Here is a 17,715-nt window from a genome sequence, read left to right on the forward strand (position 1 = left end):
AATTCATATACATTGAGATGATCTTGAAGAGTGCAAAAATTTATCAATGAATTCAGCATTTACAGAGACGAACTGCTTACAAGTAAGCACGATTAGAACGTTCATCAGAAAAATAGAAGAAACAATTGATAAATTAAGAGAAGTCATGAGAGTACTGAGTTGAATAAATCTCTAATCGTAGATTTTGAGATGTGCTGAAGGCTGAGAAAACTAACATGCATGTTGAGTCCGATGAATGAATATAGAAGAGAAACAATGAGAGTACATATTATAAAGAGTAGACCATACCAAGTGAGTAGACATGAGTGTTCGAGCAGACTTTCCAGGGTGGAGCCTAGGTCGAGGTGTATCGAGCAATGTCATTGATCGCTTAACGAAAGTTGAGGTGTTCATCCTGTTCTGACGAAAACAGCTACATCCAGGGTCCACCCTGGAGAAGATGAGGATTCATTCATCTGAAACTCAACACCATGAATTAGTCATATGTATAACGAGGTGATCATAAGAGTTGTTATAAAATGATTAAACTGATTCTAATAATTAAGAGAAGACAATGAATCAGATATCAATTTTATGGAGATGAACTTGAGAAGTTTCAATCCTGGTGCTACATACCCATTTTCATGTGAGAAGATCTAGAGAAGTCTGAAAATCTATATAAATTATGAAATATAATGAAATATATAGTTCTGAGACGACAACGGTTCGAGTTGAGTTGAGTAGACATTTCAATTGAGCAGTGCTCGCAAGGATTCGGAATCTATTTCTAGATTCTGAATCTCTTGCACGTGGACTTAATTTCTACAGAGTGAAATGGTCATGAAAATGGTGTAATTTATAATTTCGAGCAGTCTGAGAGTACGTTACCTAATGAGATGAACAATTTAGCACCAGGATTGTGCGAGAAGACTTAAAAATTGAGAACAACTAAAAGAGGTGAACTTAAAATGAGGTGTTACAAAATCACATTGATAGCAGCGCGAAGTTACTTCTACGGAGCTAACAAAGAGAATCTTAAGAAAAATATGTAAAATGTGTGGTTTTTCACTTCTGAAAAACACTGAGAGTGGGGCCGCTGCGTCGTTCAACCAGCGCACTGCAGAATCGTGGTACCATACGTGGCCACCGGAGCTGGTCAGGAGCGTAGGCTAAAGAGAGGTCGGAGGGAGGCTTCGCTCAATTTTTAACAACCGTTTTCTCACGTGTGAATTTTATTGTAGGATATCGATTGTCTATACATTATACACTGCGCAAAAAAATTAACGCACATTATGGAAATCTCAAATTTATTCTACAACTGAAGGTGTTCTCAATGATAATTATTTTTATCAGAATTATGCATGCATATGTTATCCACTTTCAACGGTTTTCTTCAATACAGATGTTTTTTCCCAGCAGGAATAAAAAAAGATGATATTATCAGATTTTGCATGTATTGGCTCCATTCTAAAATCAGTTGTTCTCGATCAATTCTAGTGATCAATAGTTTTTCTTTCGTTTGATTTTCTACACTCGATCGCTATGCAACGCGAAACACGCAATTTGACTCAAGAGGAATGTGCCCAAGCGGTAGTTTTGCGATAAGAAAGGTGGACATACACAAGAATTGCAGAAAGGTTTGGAGTTTCTCATACAAGTGTGTCCAGAATGTTGCAGCGATTCAGGGAGACAGGTATGAATGTCCGAAGACCAGGACAGGGTAGACCACGGGTAACAACTGCCATTCAAGAACGTTACTTGAGAGTTTCTTCGTTGAGACAACGGTTTGAAACCGCTCGCCTCCTTCAAATTCAGCTTGAGCAAACTCATGAGGTGCAAATTAGCACTCAGACAATAAGAAATCGCCTCAGAGAATATGATTTAAGGCCTCGTGTCGCGGCAAGTGGCCCAGCTCTTACCCCAGCCCATCGAAGGGCGCGTTTGGATTTTGCGAGAGAGCATATCCATTGGGAAGAGGCCGATTGGGAAAGAGTTCTCTTCACAGATGAGTCTAAATTCTGCCTCTACCATTGTGATCGACGTTCCCTTGTATACCGACGTCCACATGAAAGATATGCTCAGTGCAATTTCCTGAATACTACTGGTTTCGGGGGAGGATCGATTATGGTATGGGGTGGAATATTTTTGACTGCTCGCACAGACCTAGTGGTCGTTGATAATGGAGCTAATAATGCTGATAAGTATATAAGGAACATTCTTGAAGAATATATAGTGCCATTTGCCCCATACATTGGTGAAAATTTCATTTTTATGGACGATAATGCCAGACCCCATCGTGCGCGCATCGTTCAGGAGTACCTTGAAGAGGTTGAAGTCTCTCGAATGGAATGGCCAGCAAGAAGTCCAGATCTCAATCCGATTGAGCAGGTTTGGGACAACCTCAATAGAAGGCTGAGAAGTTCAGAAAATCATGCAGCTACTTTTAATGACTTAGGAATCCAACTCGGAGAAATCTGGGAAGGATTAGATCAGAACATTTTAAGATCACTCATTTTGAGTATGAACCGTCGTTGCCGAGCTGTAATTAACGCAAGGGGTGGAAATACCAAGTATTAAATCACTTATCAGCATTTCAGTATTTTGAAAATTGTTCATTTCTCTTCTTTCACATAAGAGTCGGTGAAATCCTGAATTTTTCTTCCATTTAATGTGAAATGTTTCAATAAATGCTACTACAGTCGTTGATGCATGGTTTTGAATTTCAATCAACCATTTCCGATCTCGATTTGCTTGTTAATGAAGCTTCTGCACCCAAAATGATTGCAAAGTTTTAAAATTCAAAAGCAATACTCCTCTTACATCGGGTTTCATAAAACTTTGATTGTCTGATCAACGATTTGACAGTCACCCGATTCCTAAAACGAAATCATTGAAACCTTTTCATTTCTGAATATATTGAAGAAGTAGCAATTGAGAATAATTGAATGGACGCATGAATATCATAATTTGATGTGAGAATGATATTCTGAATGATCATGACTGAAATATCGATTGAAAACAAATTGACTTCTATTCGTCAATCAAGCGTTGATTCCCAGATCAAGCTTTATGAAACCCGTGGTTAGTCTTCTATCGTCCGAATTATTCACGAGACTACGAGACCACTGCGAGACTCTCGTAAGAGACTCGAGACGAGACCGAGAAAAGTTTCATGGGGATTGAAGTATAGCAGGTGCATACTGGCATTGCTGACTATTTCGACCACCTTCTCTGATTCGCAAACCACCGAATGAGCCTGTTTCACCTAATCACCTAATACACTTGTACAAATGTCTGTCTATTTGGTTGTCGTCTGTTGGGAAAACGTAATCCGTACTCTCGAACCGCTGCGCGAGCATTTCTATTCGCGTATCCATAAATGAACAACATTGCTACATTTGGAATTTTTCGACTTTTTCGTTGTTATCTTGTTAGCCATGATATTATGGAAGAGGATAAGCAGCTAGCACAAAAATTGATATGCCATTTGAAAGTACACTAAATGAGGTATTTTACACTGAAAAGAAAACATGTGCATAATTATTAATTTTTCATCGATAAAACCATTGGAAAAATAAGAATAATTTTGTTCACTTCAGACTCTTGATATTCATCTCCTTACCACGCCCGCATTAAGACTTTTTTCTGCACACAGACTCTCTTATCTCATAGCAAATTTATTGCCCTTTTCGAATATGTGGAACAAATTCGTCGAGGCCACAAGGAAAATTGAATAATGATTGAGTTCATGAAAAAACTTGAAATATTTCGTGAAATCAAGAAATATTAAATTGAAGAATATCCGTCAATATTTCGACCATGTGTTACATGACATTTTTTGTTGCAAATCACTCGTCTGATCCCCCCTTCAAGTATGGTCATTTTAAAAGTAGACACCCGGTATATTATGACAGCCACTGCCCTGATATATTGCCTTCTCCATTACCTTCAATGGCTAAAATTGAAACATTGATGCTAAGATAAATCGTCTAAGTTGAACTGGAAATTAGGAATGATTTTCTTAATGAAGTTTGTGTGAATGTTTTAGAAATTCCTAGGGTGTATTGTGTATTTCAATTCACTAGCTGGAAAAAGGTCTCTCTGTAAAAAACAGATTTTTTGTATATGCAAATCCTTTCATTTTGAGGTTATTAATCCAGGTTAGTTGATTGACCTATTCTTCGTAACTAATATGGAAAGTACAAAAACAAAAGGACAAGATTCATATATCCTCAAACATTGACTAAACAGCGAGCTAAACAGTCATTTCATTGCGGAAAATATCAAAGACACCTTCACCTTCACAAGAAATTCGTATTCGAAGATTTGCTCAAACAATCCAAATTATGAAAACTTCACTGGGCTTCCCTCATTATCATTAGATCGATAAAGATATTTTCAACAGATGAAGATAAATTTTTCATGAAAACTCAGATTGAAACACTAAAATATTCTCCGTTCCTCGATGTAAAAAAAGTCCACTAACATTTTATTTACAAAAATTGACACCAGAAGGCGTATCGCTCGTTTGGAATTCCCAATTCTCAAACTATACTTTTCCAACTTCAAATTGAGACTAATCACATTCGAGTTGAGATTAAACAAATTCAAGATGGGAATAAGCAACAGCAAAATGTGAACACAATCGAATGGGAATGGAATAGACACATTCAAAATGGGATTAAACAATTTTATACTGAGAACAGTCATTTTCAGTTTTATTTCATATTTCAACAGAATAGTGAATACTCCTTCTGACGAAAATGATGTATTTTTCATGAAATATCTTTGAAACGTCACATTTTGAAATAACTCTTTCAACCGTTTCCCAAAAAAAATTAAGCACTTAAAAATAAAAAATAACAATGGGTATTTCAAGTTTAAAGCGTTTTGTGAGAATTGCACAAGCTGGCAACATCGACTGAAATATGTCTTGATAATAAAGGACAACAAATGCAATATCTTGATGAGATAGACAAAGATGGCTGTCTATGAAGTCTGCGACGAACGAGGAAGGTCGTAAAATTTTATGGGATTTTAATGGCCGGTTGCAGTTGAAGCTCGCCAGTAAGTACGCGCCTGTAGATCAACAGCTTAGTTAGTTATTTTATAAACAAGCTGATCGGACATTGTTCTTTTCTTTATCTTGTAGACGCTGTTGCCAGATCGTAAACTCTGAACCAAGCGATTTAAATTTTAAAACCCCATATTTGAAAGATGATTTTGAATATAAGTTTCCGCGGTGAATTTGAAAAAATCATGAATGAAACTCATAATTATTCAGTTCAAACTTGCATATGCAGTGATAACCCAAATTGAGGTGAATTTCCCATTTTTCTGAAGTAAAGCAGAATCTGACATTCGTTGCTTCCGTTCCTTTAATGTAATCTGGCATGGTTAGAATACAAAACACTCAAAAGGATCTAATCAATACCATTTTCATTTGACAAAATATATACATATATTTTTAAAGAATCATTTTGAAGTTGCTTATTCTCATTTTGAATTTGTTTAATCCCAATTTGAATGTAATTAGTCTCAATTTGAAGTTGAAAAGGTATAGTATGTTCAGTTTAGAGAAATTCTGTGCTTGAACATGGTATAAAAATTTTATCATTTCAAACTGAAGCGTTGTGAACAGCCATAAGTGTTATGAGCTAAAATTGATCTTTTTGTGCTAGGAACTTTAGAAAAAACATTATACAGATACAGATATTTGGAATGTGCCTGTGCTAGAACCAACGGCAAATAGGGCTAGAAAATCTAAACATTGGCAACATGTGTAATCGGGGATCTTTTTCAATCTTCTGCCCTTCTTGTTTCATCAAAATCATTGAAGAAATGAGAAGTCATGAATAAATTCTTCTAAAATTGATTTTTATCGATGTTTTATTAAGAGAATATTCAAATTGGGAATATAAACCTTTCTTTAGAGCTCACCGACTAATTTTTCAATTAATGGAAGCAAATTTTTTGTCGGCAAGGTTTCATTTTTCCTTAAATCACTAATTTTACTTTAGTGATTGAGACAAAACCACAACGTGCGTTGAAAGTGAGGAGTTCTGCTGGAATACGGTATTGCTCAATCAGACTGTTCATCTTGATGTATATCGTATCGCAGATAGAATATATTAATTTTTTTGATTGTTTCGGAAAAAGGCGCCAAGAAAATTCATACCCAGTACGCCAGTGGTGCCTAAGACCGGCTCTGCTTTTTAGAGAGAGAGGTTCATCAAATTAGTTTCTTCTTTTGATGCTCTGGTTAAAATGTAAAACTTAATTGTGGACTTGTGAACCGATGTAAAGCCTGTATATCGAATCTCATACTAATCAATAGAAACTCTATCTGTTTTATCAATCCTATCGAATATTATCATTTATCATGATAATTTGAGATGACGTTCATGATGACGATGATGATATAGAACAATTAGGTCAAGAATCCGATATGAAAAGTACTCGAGTATATCACCATTTGAAATGCCGAATAACTCTGCCATTTATGTACTCATTCTAACTATGGAAAATTTCGTCTGATAAATAAATAACCAAACAGAGCTGATTGCACTTTCCACAAAAAGGTAGATCACGTCCTAACTATATCGACTTGATTCCAGTTGAATGGATGCTCATCACATTCATCACTGTCCTCTGTTGAAGATTTGTTACAGAGTTGTCAAAGTTTGAGATTAAGTGGTAGATTGAATACATTTCTTAATCTTGATACCTATTTGAAGATCGAAGTTCTAGTTCTCCGGATATGTTCTTTTCGAAGTTTGGCAACAATGGTAACAGGGAATGCGCCAGTCCCGGATTCTGGTTCTTGGAATGTTATGCGTTAAATTGAGGTTAGACATCTATTGTTCGATGAAAATTCGTGAAGATAAGTGCTCGTTTTTAGGGAATAAACTATATTTTTTAACTATCGGGACCGGTTGAAAGTCGTGGGTGTGTGTATTGGTTTATCGCGTTCGAATTCAACACGAACCAGACTCGTCTACGTAAGTTTAACAGGGAATAATTATTTATTTTTTGTCTGTTTATCGCACCGGTAATGAGTATACTTCGATTGTAATATTTCGTATCGAACTGCATTATACCTTTTCATATTTTAATTGTGCACATGTAAGTTTTTCACCAGCCCTTACAACAATTATTGTTAAACTTATATATACATATACATATACTCTATATAGGTTTAAGGGTGTAGAGAATCACGTATCACCAGGCTAAAAAGTGATACGTGAGTCTCTACACCCTTTAACATATATATATCATATGCATAGGATCTTTATCTGAGTAACTTAAATAACATATACATATATATATATACCGGGTGGCCCACCTCAGACGCGGCGCTCATTTTGAGGGAGTAAATAAAGATATTTTGAAAATCTTTCCTTGTGATGTGTATAGGGTGTTCAAAAGCACAATTTAAAATTATTGTCATCTATACAGGTTGTTCGAAACAAAGATATAGACCAAAGTTACACTTTTTTAGGTTACACCTCGGGTAACACCCTGCATTTGACCTCAAAAATAGAATGGCAAGCTCAAACCCTTCACAAGATAATGGCGAAAAATTGAAAATATGGAGTTTTTTTTTTAATAGCAATTAACGAAGACACTAGTTACGCTAGCGATACATACAGAAGTGTATCTTTGTTTTCGAACACGCTGTATATATGACAATAATTTTAAATTGTGCTTTTGAACAACCTACACACACCACAAGAAAATATTTTTGAAAATATCTTCATTAACTGCCTCAAAATGAGCGCCGCGTCTGGATTGGGCTCGGGATTGGGCCACACGGTATATGTATGTTTCTTAGGCACAAATATTATCCGAAGAATGGTTTGTTATTTCCATCATGTTTGACAAAAATCTGGAATCTATTCAGTGCCATAAACTAATTAATACACATTGCCCCATATGGATATTTACGAGGATATTTATTCACATATAGTTGGGGAGCCGACGATGCTAAATCGGGATTTAATCGATTTTGAAGATTATATGGTAGAACGAAAAAAGTTCTATGATGTATGCACTTACAGCGGTGGGGAAAGCGTCTGCAGGGTCTCAAATATGTAAAAAAAATCGTCAGGTGTACATACTCGAGCGTGTCAGATTAAGATACTGTATATAACGTTTTCTGCTTGAAACAATTAATAGAGAAAAGAATGAACACAAACCAGGAAACTCATCTTATGTTTATAGACCTTCACAAAGCCTATGACACGGTACCGGTTAAGCAACTATGGAATGTATTACAGCAGTCGAATATCAATCAAACCTTAATCACAGCTCTTCAGAATCTGTATAATGGCTCAAAATCCAGAATAAAAATAGGCAATCGACTGTCACGAAGTTTTTCGGTCAACAAATGGTTACGTCAAGCCTGCTGCGTATCTCCAACACTCTTTAAAATTTATGTGGCCAAAGCTTTATCTCTTTGGAAAATAAAATGTAAAGGGATGGAAATATACCTGGGAGACACCTGCCTGTTCACATTACAGTTTGCGGACGACCAAGTGATCATTGCCAATGACAAGGCAGACCTGGAATACATGACCCGAAAATTGCAGGAAGAGTATAAAGAGTGGGGTTTAGAACTCAATACCAAAAAAACCAAATATTTACCAATCGGAGGTGAATTATCGAACATCCAACTCGATACAGAAGAAATCGCTGCCTGCACCAGCTACACATATTTGGGTGTGAAGTTTGATATTACAGACAGGGACGATCGAGAAATAAAAAAACATATCAACCAAGCCAGGGGTCTCATCTCTTGTTTGAATGGAGTCTTCTGGAGCAGCGAAATAGGAAAAAAACGAAAATATAACATATATGATACGATGATAAAAAGTTCTTTATTATATGGCGCAGAAACGTGGAAAATTACAGAGAACAATAGGAAGAGACTGGAGGCTACCGAAATGGATGTGTTCAGAAGGTCACTAGGAATATCAAGAAAAGACCGAATACGGAATGAAGATGTTCGAGCAAGAATGGGAATAGAAGGATCTCTCATGACAGACATCGAACGAAGACATCTTATTTGGTATGGACACGTGCAGAGGATGGATAACACCAGACTACCAAAGCAGATCCTGGAATGGGTACCACCAAATCGAAGAAAACGAGGAAGACCAAGAAAGACGTGGATGGAGGGGGTTTCGAAAGCGATGAGCGCAAGAAATCTGACAGAAAACCAGTGGAATTACAGAAGGTCATGGAAATTAGCCATCGGACAACGACGAAAGATGTTATGAAACCGATAAATATATATATGCTCTACGTGTCTCTGATAATGAATTCATGCTTATCTGACAGTTTGCGCGGTGGGACTGGTCGTACGGAAGAGCTGAAAATAAAAAAAAAATTCCAGCGTGTCAGATTTTTGGAGGATATGTTAATTGGACCCAAAGGAAGCTACTTTTCAAGGGACTGACAAATTGGACGTGACGCAAGGTCACAGCGATCCTTTGAAAATGTAAAAAAAAAATCTTAACCTGTACATACTCGTGCGTGTCAGAATTTCATGCACATGGTTAATCTCAGTGTTGTAGACGTGTTGACCCATTAATCTGACATTGATCCGGGGGGTTTTCTTAATCTGAAGATGATAAAAATGCTTTTTTTCCGAATATTCCCCTGCCTGTACTTCTAATTGTTTTTGTATTCATTATGAATATTGTAGATAATAAAATTCTACACAACTTTTGTTTGAAGCAATTCTACATACTCTTAACTGTTCTCGAGTCAGAAGGCGATAAGGGCGAGGAGCTTAGCCACACATGCGAAAGGGCAAGGTCAATGTAGAATCCCAGTCTGATCCTTGGAACATAGATTTATTTATGTTCTGAGGTCTAATCTACATTCATCCAATTAACAAGATATTTCTATGATGACATTTTCGAAATTAGTCCGTGACTGAACCTTAGAATGTACTATTTTCCAACGAATGAATTTTCGCTTCAGCATGTATTGCTAAACACCTCGCATTAATCGTCATATATCTCAGAAACGTTTGAACGTAGAAAAAATTGATTAGGATTGTAAAAAATGTTATGCTCTACAACTTTTATGATTAATACGAAAAGGATCGGAAGGAGAAGGGAAAAAGATAATTCAAAAAAACAGATTTTTGTGACCTTTATAGCCAATTTTCATTGTTTTGTTGAAACTGTCAGATTATATTTTTTCCGTTATTCGTGAATCATTAGCTTTAAAATAAGAGAAAATGCCACCACGCTCGAGAATATACACGTGACTTTTTTCTTGCAACTTTGGCGCCCTCCCACACATTTTCGACAGGATTAAATTGTCAGATTAAGAGAATAATAATAATAATGTTCTTTATTTCAAATCATTTCCTTCAGTGTACAACAAATAAGTTACATGAAATGAAACTCTAGTTCATCCGCACTATCAGTAGACGAATTGAGAAAGATTATTGAGCTTTGTAGTTGGGGAGCCGACTATGCTGAATCGGGATTTAGTCGAGCGTCGTGGAGACCTAGTGGATTTTGAAGATTAGATGGCAGAAAGAAAAAAAGGTTCTATGATGTATGTACTTTCAGCGGTGGGGAAAGCGTCTGCAGGGTCTCCAAGATGTAAAAAAATCGATAGGTGTACATACTCGAGCGTGTCAGATTAAGATACTGTATATGCCCTACGTTTCTCTGATAATGAATTCATGTTTATCTGACAGTTTTGCGCTGTGGGACTAGCCGTACGTAGGAGTTGAAAATGCTAAAAAAAAAATTCCAGCGTGCACTGTGTAGAGGTTTTATTCGAGACGTTTTCGTGTGGAATACATTCCTGTAATGTGAAGGGATGATTAAAAATATCGATTCTCCATACAAATGAAGCCGGTATTGATTTCAGGCTTTTATTTCCGACGCTGGGTGAAATATAAAAAAGGAAATAATGATCAAGTACAATTTTGTAGAGCTCCAAATGTTCCCTAAAAATGTCCGCGATGGCGTATACCTAACTGTCGACACCTGCCGGCGTGGACCTAGAGGATCGTTTGACGGAAACACCCGAACGCGGAGTCCAGTGGCGTGCGAAGCGGAGGTCAAATTTATGCTGGAATAAGGACGATTCACATAAATAATGAACATAGGATCTCAGATTTGCTAGAATGTGTTAAATTCTTGAGAATCCACGCATCATGGTCAGCGGGTTTAATTTTCACCCTGTAATGTTCAAAATTCGATCCCTCGGAAACCGTTCAGCGGCGCAAAAAGAGACTTGGCATATAGAATTCTTACGTGGATGTGATTATTCGGTGGAAATTTCATCCCTTGGGATTCAAGGTGTTGATTACCACCCTCTCACGTTCAAAATTCGATATCTCAGAAACCGTTCATTGGCATGTGGAATTGAGGAATGGATGCGGTTTTCAAAAAATCTTTACCATTTTCAATTTTTCCATTATGTCGTATTTTAGCACTGTTTGCTTTTTCGATCCAAAATTTATAGGATGTTTATGAGAGGATCATCAATTATGACAAATCGACGTGTAGACTGGCAACTTTCAAGATCCATCTACACTGCGCAAAAAAATTAGCGCACATTCTGAAAATCTCAATTTTAATGAAAGTTAACTCTACATTGACTTTATAACTTATTTTTTATGTTCTCTCGGGAAGGTTTTGAACGAAACAAGACACATTAACTGGAAGAAAAATTCAGTATTCCACCGAATCTTATGTGAAAGAAGAGAAATGAACAATTTTCAAAATACTGAAATGCTGATAAGTGATTTAATACTTGGTATTTTCACCCCTTGCGTTAATTACAGCTCGGCAACGACGTTTCATACTCAAAATGAGTGATCTTAAAATGTTCTGATCTAATCCTTCCCAGATTTCTCCGAGTTGGATTCCTAAGTCATTAAGAGTAGCTGGATATTTTCTGAACTTCTTCAACCTATTGAGGTTGTCCCAAACCTGCTCAATCGGATTGAGATCTGGACTTCTTGCTGGCCATTCCATTCGAGAGACTTCAACCTCTTCAAGGTACTCCTGAACGATGCGCGCACTATGGGGTCTGGCATTATCGTCCATAAAAATGAAATTTTCACCAATGTATGGGACAAATGGCACTACATGCTCTTCAAGAATGTTCCTTATATACTTATCAGCATTCATAGCTCCATTATCAACGACCACTAGGTCTGTGCGAGCAGTCAAAGATATTCCACCCCATACCATAATCGATCCTCCCCCGAAACCAGTAGTATTCAGGAAATTGCACTGAGCATATCTTTCATGTGGACGTCTGTATACAAGTAAACGTCGATCACAATGGTAGAGGCAGAATCTAGACTTATCTGTGAAGAGAACTCTGTCCCAATCGGCCTCTTCCCAATGGATATGCTCTCTCGCAAAATCCAAACGCGCCCTTCGATGGGCTGGGGTAAGAGCTGGGCCTCTTGCCGCGGCACGAGGCCTTAAATCATATTCTCTGAGGCGATTTCTTATTGTCTGAGTGCTAATTTGCACCTCATGAGTTTGCTCAAGCTGAATTTGAAGGAGGCGAGCGGTTGCAAACCGTTGTCCCAATGAAGAAACTCTCAAGTAACGTTCTTGAATGGCAGTTGTTACCCGTGGTCTACCTTGTCCTGGTCTTCGGACATTCATACCTGTCTGCCTGAATCGCTGCAATATTCTGGACACACTTGTATGGGAAACTCCAAACCTTTCTGCAATTCTTGTGTATGTCCACCCTTCCTCTCGCAAAACTACCGCTTGGGACATTCCTCTTTGGTCAAATTGCGTGTTTCGCGTTCAATAGCGATCGAGTGTAGAAAATCAAACGAAAGAAAAACTATTGATCACTAGAATTGGTCGAGAACAACTGATTTTAGAATGGAGCTAATACATTCAAAATCTGATAATATCATCTTTTTTTATTCCTGCTGGGAAAAAACATCTGTATTGAAGGAAACCGTCGAAAGAGGATAACATATGCATGCATAATTCTGATAAAAATTATTATCATTGAGAACACCTTCAGTTGTAGAATAAATTTGAGATTTCCATAATGTGCGTTAATTTTTTTGCGCAGTGTATTTCTCAAGTTTCGATTCCGTACGTAGGTATGGAATATTGATATGGTGTAGTGATTCTGAAGGCACTAAATTATTTGTTAGTCAAAAATACGCTTGAAGATCTATGCTTGGTATAAAATATAAAGATACTTACAGAGGGCATTTCAGACAGAATTGAATTCCAGTCAAAATTGGATTATACGGTCTGGAAAACATACTTTTTATGAAAAAAAATCCACATTATTTTGAGGATTTAAAAAATCATAATAGCACAAGACGTACTGATCCCTTTTTCTTTCCAATACATAAAAGGACACCAACTGAAAAGAACACTAAGTATATGTCTATAAATTTCTATGATAGTGTACCTAAGAATATTTTGAATATAGTGAATTATACCACATTCAAGAGAGAACTCACAAATTTGATTATAGATATTGAACCTTACTATAGAAATAATAATATACATATATACTTACTTTCTATGAACCTTACTCGATTTCTGAATTTTCAAACTATTCCTATGTGAACACTAGAGTATAATTTCTTCTAGTTTTTTTTCTCCATTATTGACGGTTTCTCATTTCTATGTATATTTGTATTGAAAATTCTGAGAATAAAATTGTTGTTATTGTAATTGTTATTGTAAAATCGAATTAAACAAAACCCAAGATTTTCGAATTAAAACCTATATATTTTAATTCTTCAGTCGATTCTATTTAAAATTGAAGGAAGTTATCTTGAGAAACCTTGTACTCACCTGAAATGGAAACTTTCACAGTTGCCAAAAAAAACTTGAAATAAAGTAAAAGAGTCGTTTTGAACTGCTAGATTATTCTGTGAGTTCCGGAAACCACTGGAAACAACTAAAATTACGATAAATAATTTCAACCTTTTATGAACACACAAGAATAATCAAGCAGTTCGAAATGGCTCTATTCCCTTATTTCAAATTTCCCTTTGATAACTCTGGAAGATTACATTCAAGGTATAGGGTTTATTTAGGTGAGTAGTCCTCCCTGTACATTTTGATTCCAAAGCGCAAATAGTTTTATAATTCTACGTAATGGTGAATACGGAAGTGGTGAAGATTTTTCAAAATATCCTCCGCAACAGAAATAATCCATAGAGTCCCAAAAACTGATAAACCGTTGACATTTCACTTAAGGAAAGGCAAAATGTTGAAATTGTCATCGAATCAGTTTTCTCACGAATCGAAAAAATACTGGATTTTCCATTTCAAATGAGAAATAGTTTTGAGGAGAGAGTTCATTGTCCCACCCCAACCTGCAAATTTCCAGTACAAAATTGTAATAAGTTCTCATAAATGTCTAATAGGCCATCGTGGTGAATCACTCTGTATTATCGCAAGAATTCTGGTACCTACTAGAAATCGAAACATGACTACTAATTTATTTAGCAAAACTCAAAAAATCATACCAGTATGTAGTAAACTCACATACCTACTTATCAATGAAAATTATCAATATTTTAAGAACAAGGAGTGTACTTAGGGAGCTGTTCTTCGATCTTGATCGAATAACATGAATTGATTCAGCATCAGAACCCCTCTCATTGCCTAATGTGATCTTTTTTTCTAAGGTAGTGAGCTTATTTCCTAATGGAGTAACCTTATTTCCTAGTAGAGTAATCTTATTTTCTAATGGAGTAATCTTTTTTCCAAAGGGAGTAATAATTCATAAGCGGAATTTGTATTGAATCGAAATACTAATTTTAGCGCCATTAATCACTGAGTCGTTTCGATTCAATCTACGGTTCGTTGTGCTTGGCGAAATAAAAGACAGTAACAAATTTGTATCAGTTTCTGCTGATAATAGTGAACAATCGGTCGAATTGTTCCAACAAAGCGATGAATCATTTCAAATTTTGTACAGTAACTGAAATCGTGAATATGCTGGAATTCGATATAATAAGTAGATATTGTCGCCATGAACCATGGAGGTAGAAATATTTATATGATAAAGATGATTTAATATGCTTTGTTAGTCAACTATGAATTTGACGAGGAACGGATGGTCTTAATTCCAGTATACTTGAACTTTTTAATTTATTGTGTTGACATGTTTCGGCTGATAGCCCTCTTCAGAACACAAAACTGAAATCAATTGATAGATGTTAAAATTGAAATAAGCATATTAGCTCATCGAGTAACAGATGTGCTGTCGAGGAAGGCGTCAATTTTAAATGAAAAATAAGGGGTCTCGTGAAGACATTCGTGACTGGGTCTGAAGATCTCGTTCATCTCAAAGGTTTTGAACACCTTCCCAATGAAAACGTAATCCGAACCAAGAGAACAAAACACAAAAATGCTGGAAAATGTAAAATAACTCACCATAAGTCCGATAACCATATAAAATATGATCTTAATTGAAAGCCTTTTAATAGAATGACATTATTAAGCTGTGGAGTCAAATTCAACATCTAAAAATTGCAAAACAAAGTAGATACAGCAGTAAACATATAAACCAACGAATGAGACATGCGCGGGAAAAGATCATTATTTATTTGACTTCACAGTTCACATGAGCCATGCTTTACTATCCTATCCTCGTCATATTAACTCCAGTAGTATGAACTTTAGAGAATTTTCAATTATGAGTTTGGTCTTTGGGGGTTTACTTTATATTAGTAGGTACTTTCAATTTTAACTGTTCTAAAATTTCAATAATTGTATGAACGAAAATTTATACTATGTTCTCTTCTGATCTGGAAACGTTATATGCGTTTTATACAATAGGTATAGAATGCATTAGCTTTGTGTCAAAAAGAAATAAAAAACAGGTGGCAAGATCAAACTATATAAATGATAGAATTAGGTTACCTGAAAGTAAGGGTTTAATGACTCATCACCAAGCTTTCGCAATTTACTTTATTGCATCTTCAGGGTTTCTAGAGTATATTAATATATAATTTTAAGATCAAAACTCAAAACACAGTTATTATCATTACCTTCTGAACATTACCGAAAGTGAGGTTACCTATAAGACCGACTTCAACAATAACACCTACATAGCATAATTCCGCTAAAAATACAGACAGAATTTAAAATTTCCATTTCTCCATTGGATAATCAAACAAAACATCTATAGGGTTTGTAATCAGTTTTCAATTTCGATTTCATCAGTTAATTTTCAACTTTTCTCACAAATCACAGTCCATCAATCTTCTTGCTCATCCAACGTCTCATTCCTGGTTTCTGTCCAGTATCATCTCTAACAAATAGCTGTAAATATTGCCCAAATTCTGGGTGCAATTTTTTTATTTACTGTATTTCCATTTCTCTCATCTCAATCATTTCGTGTATCAGTCTCTTCTGTATAACGCTAAGTTATTCCGTACTTTCAAGGAAAGCTGCCATGTGAATAATTCTTGAATTATTTCATTATAATTCTTGAAACATAAACAGTGAGTAAAAACCAAGTTCACCGTTGAGGATTTTTATTTTTTTATTATACATCCTCTACGAGGATTTGAGGGTAGATGAGTTTTTTTAAATGCAATTACCCTAATTTTTTGTGGCAGAAATGATTAGGTCTTTTGTTGCCGGGGAGTGTCAAATGGGATGTTTTTATCAACCTCTTTTGTATTATAATGATGAGATGGTGTATTTTGAGGTCAAGAACATTCACTTTTGGAAGTGATCGATGTATTTTTCGCAGTAATTTTTCGGGTAATCAATAATTGCACGCAATTTTTTAATATGTCTCAGCTACTTCTTTTCTTTAATTTATTGGGTAGATTCTGACAGAGTTAAATGCAGAATATTTTCTACCTGAGGCCAATCTTTATACTGGAATATATAGATCTTATATCATATCAACCAACAACATTTTTTACGGCATTCAACTAATATTATCTGTTCCTGATTAATTTTTTCCCATATTTCTCATAACCTCACCTTACAAATTTATGTATCAAGTTGCTTTTTCCGAAGACTTATTCTCTAGCTTCATCTATTTTTGTAGAAAGGAAAAAACACTTCGTTCAGGAATATGGTACCCTCGATGGACCGTATATACACTGTGTATATTTTGCAGACGGATACTATACTTCATTCACTTTTATTTTAGCAGTCAGTTGGCCATGGAAATTTGACACATTTCACTCTGTATAGTACGAAAATGTGGGGTTATGAAGCTTGTCAAAACATTTTTGGGTTTTAAATCAACGCTATGTTGCCCGTTCTACGTAAAAGTTTCTGTTATTACGTATTTTATCACAATGTCGAATCTCTTCGGAAAATATGTGACGAACATAATTGAAGTTTATACAAACCGATTGAAGGCATACCAAATCCAGTTATTTGCATGGAAAATACAAGAGATCAGTATAATATCATAATATGCACTAGCTTGAGGAGAGTTAATGTTCGTTATCTTTTTTGGCCTACATCATTTGTAGATTTCAAAAATATCAACCCGAAGATGAAATGCATATGATGCAGTGGTTGAGAATGGGTATCTCCCGCAGGAATTAACAGATAATTACAAGAATGTTAAATTCTTCAACAAAAATCATCTTGCATCAATATAAGTAAAAGGAATTGAAGGAAGTTTCAAGTCAAGATGAACTTCACCTTTGAATAATAATAATTAGGTATTTATTGGTACCTTAAGACATTTACATTGTATAGGACAAGTCAA

General features: G+C 35.8%; 1 protein-coding gene across 2 annotated transcripts in view; it reads left to right on the forward strand.

Moving 5' to 3' along the window:
- Window positions 1-6,796: 6,796 nt before the first annotated feature.
- Window positions 6,797-17,715, forward strand: part of LOC123312957 (superoxide dismutase [Cu-Zn]-like) — a 50,014-nt gene continuing 39,095 nt past the window's right edge. Inside the window, exon 1 of one of the 2 annotated variants that reach the window (XM_044897586.1) lies at window positions 6,797-6,980. The gene's annotated coding sequence lies outside the window, so the exon portion shown is untranslated. Of the gene's footprint in view, window positions 6,981-7,038; window positions 7,105-17,715 lie in introns of those variants that run through there. The other variant, XM_044897588.1, reaches the window with a different exon arrangement.

Source organism: Coccinella septempunctata, chromosome 5 (assembly GCF_907165205.1).
Source record: "Coccinella septempunctata chromosome 5, icCocSept1.1, whole genome shotgun sequence".
Classification (NCBI taxonomy): Eukaryota; Metazoa; Arthropoda; class Insecta; order Coleoptera; family Coccinellidae; genus Coccinella; species Coccinella septempunctata.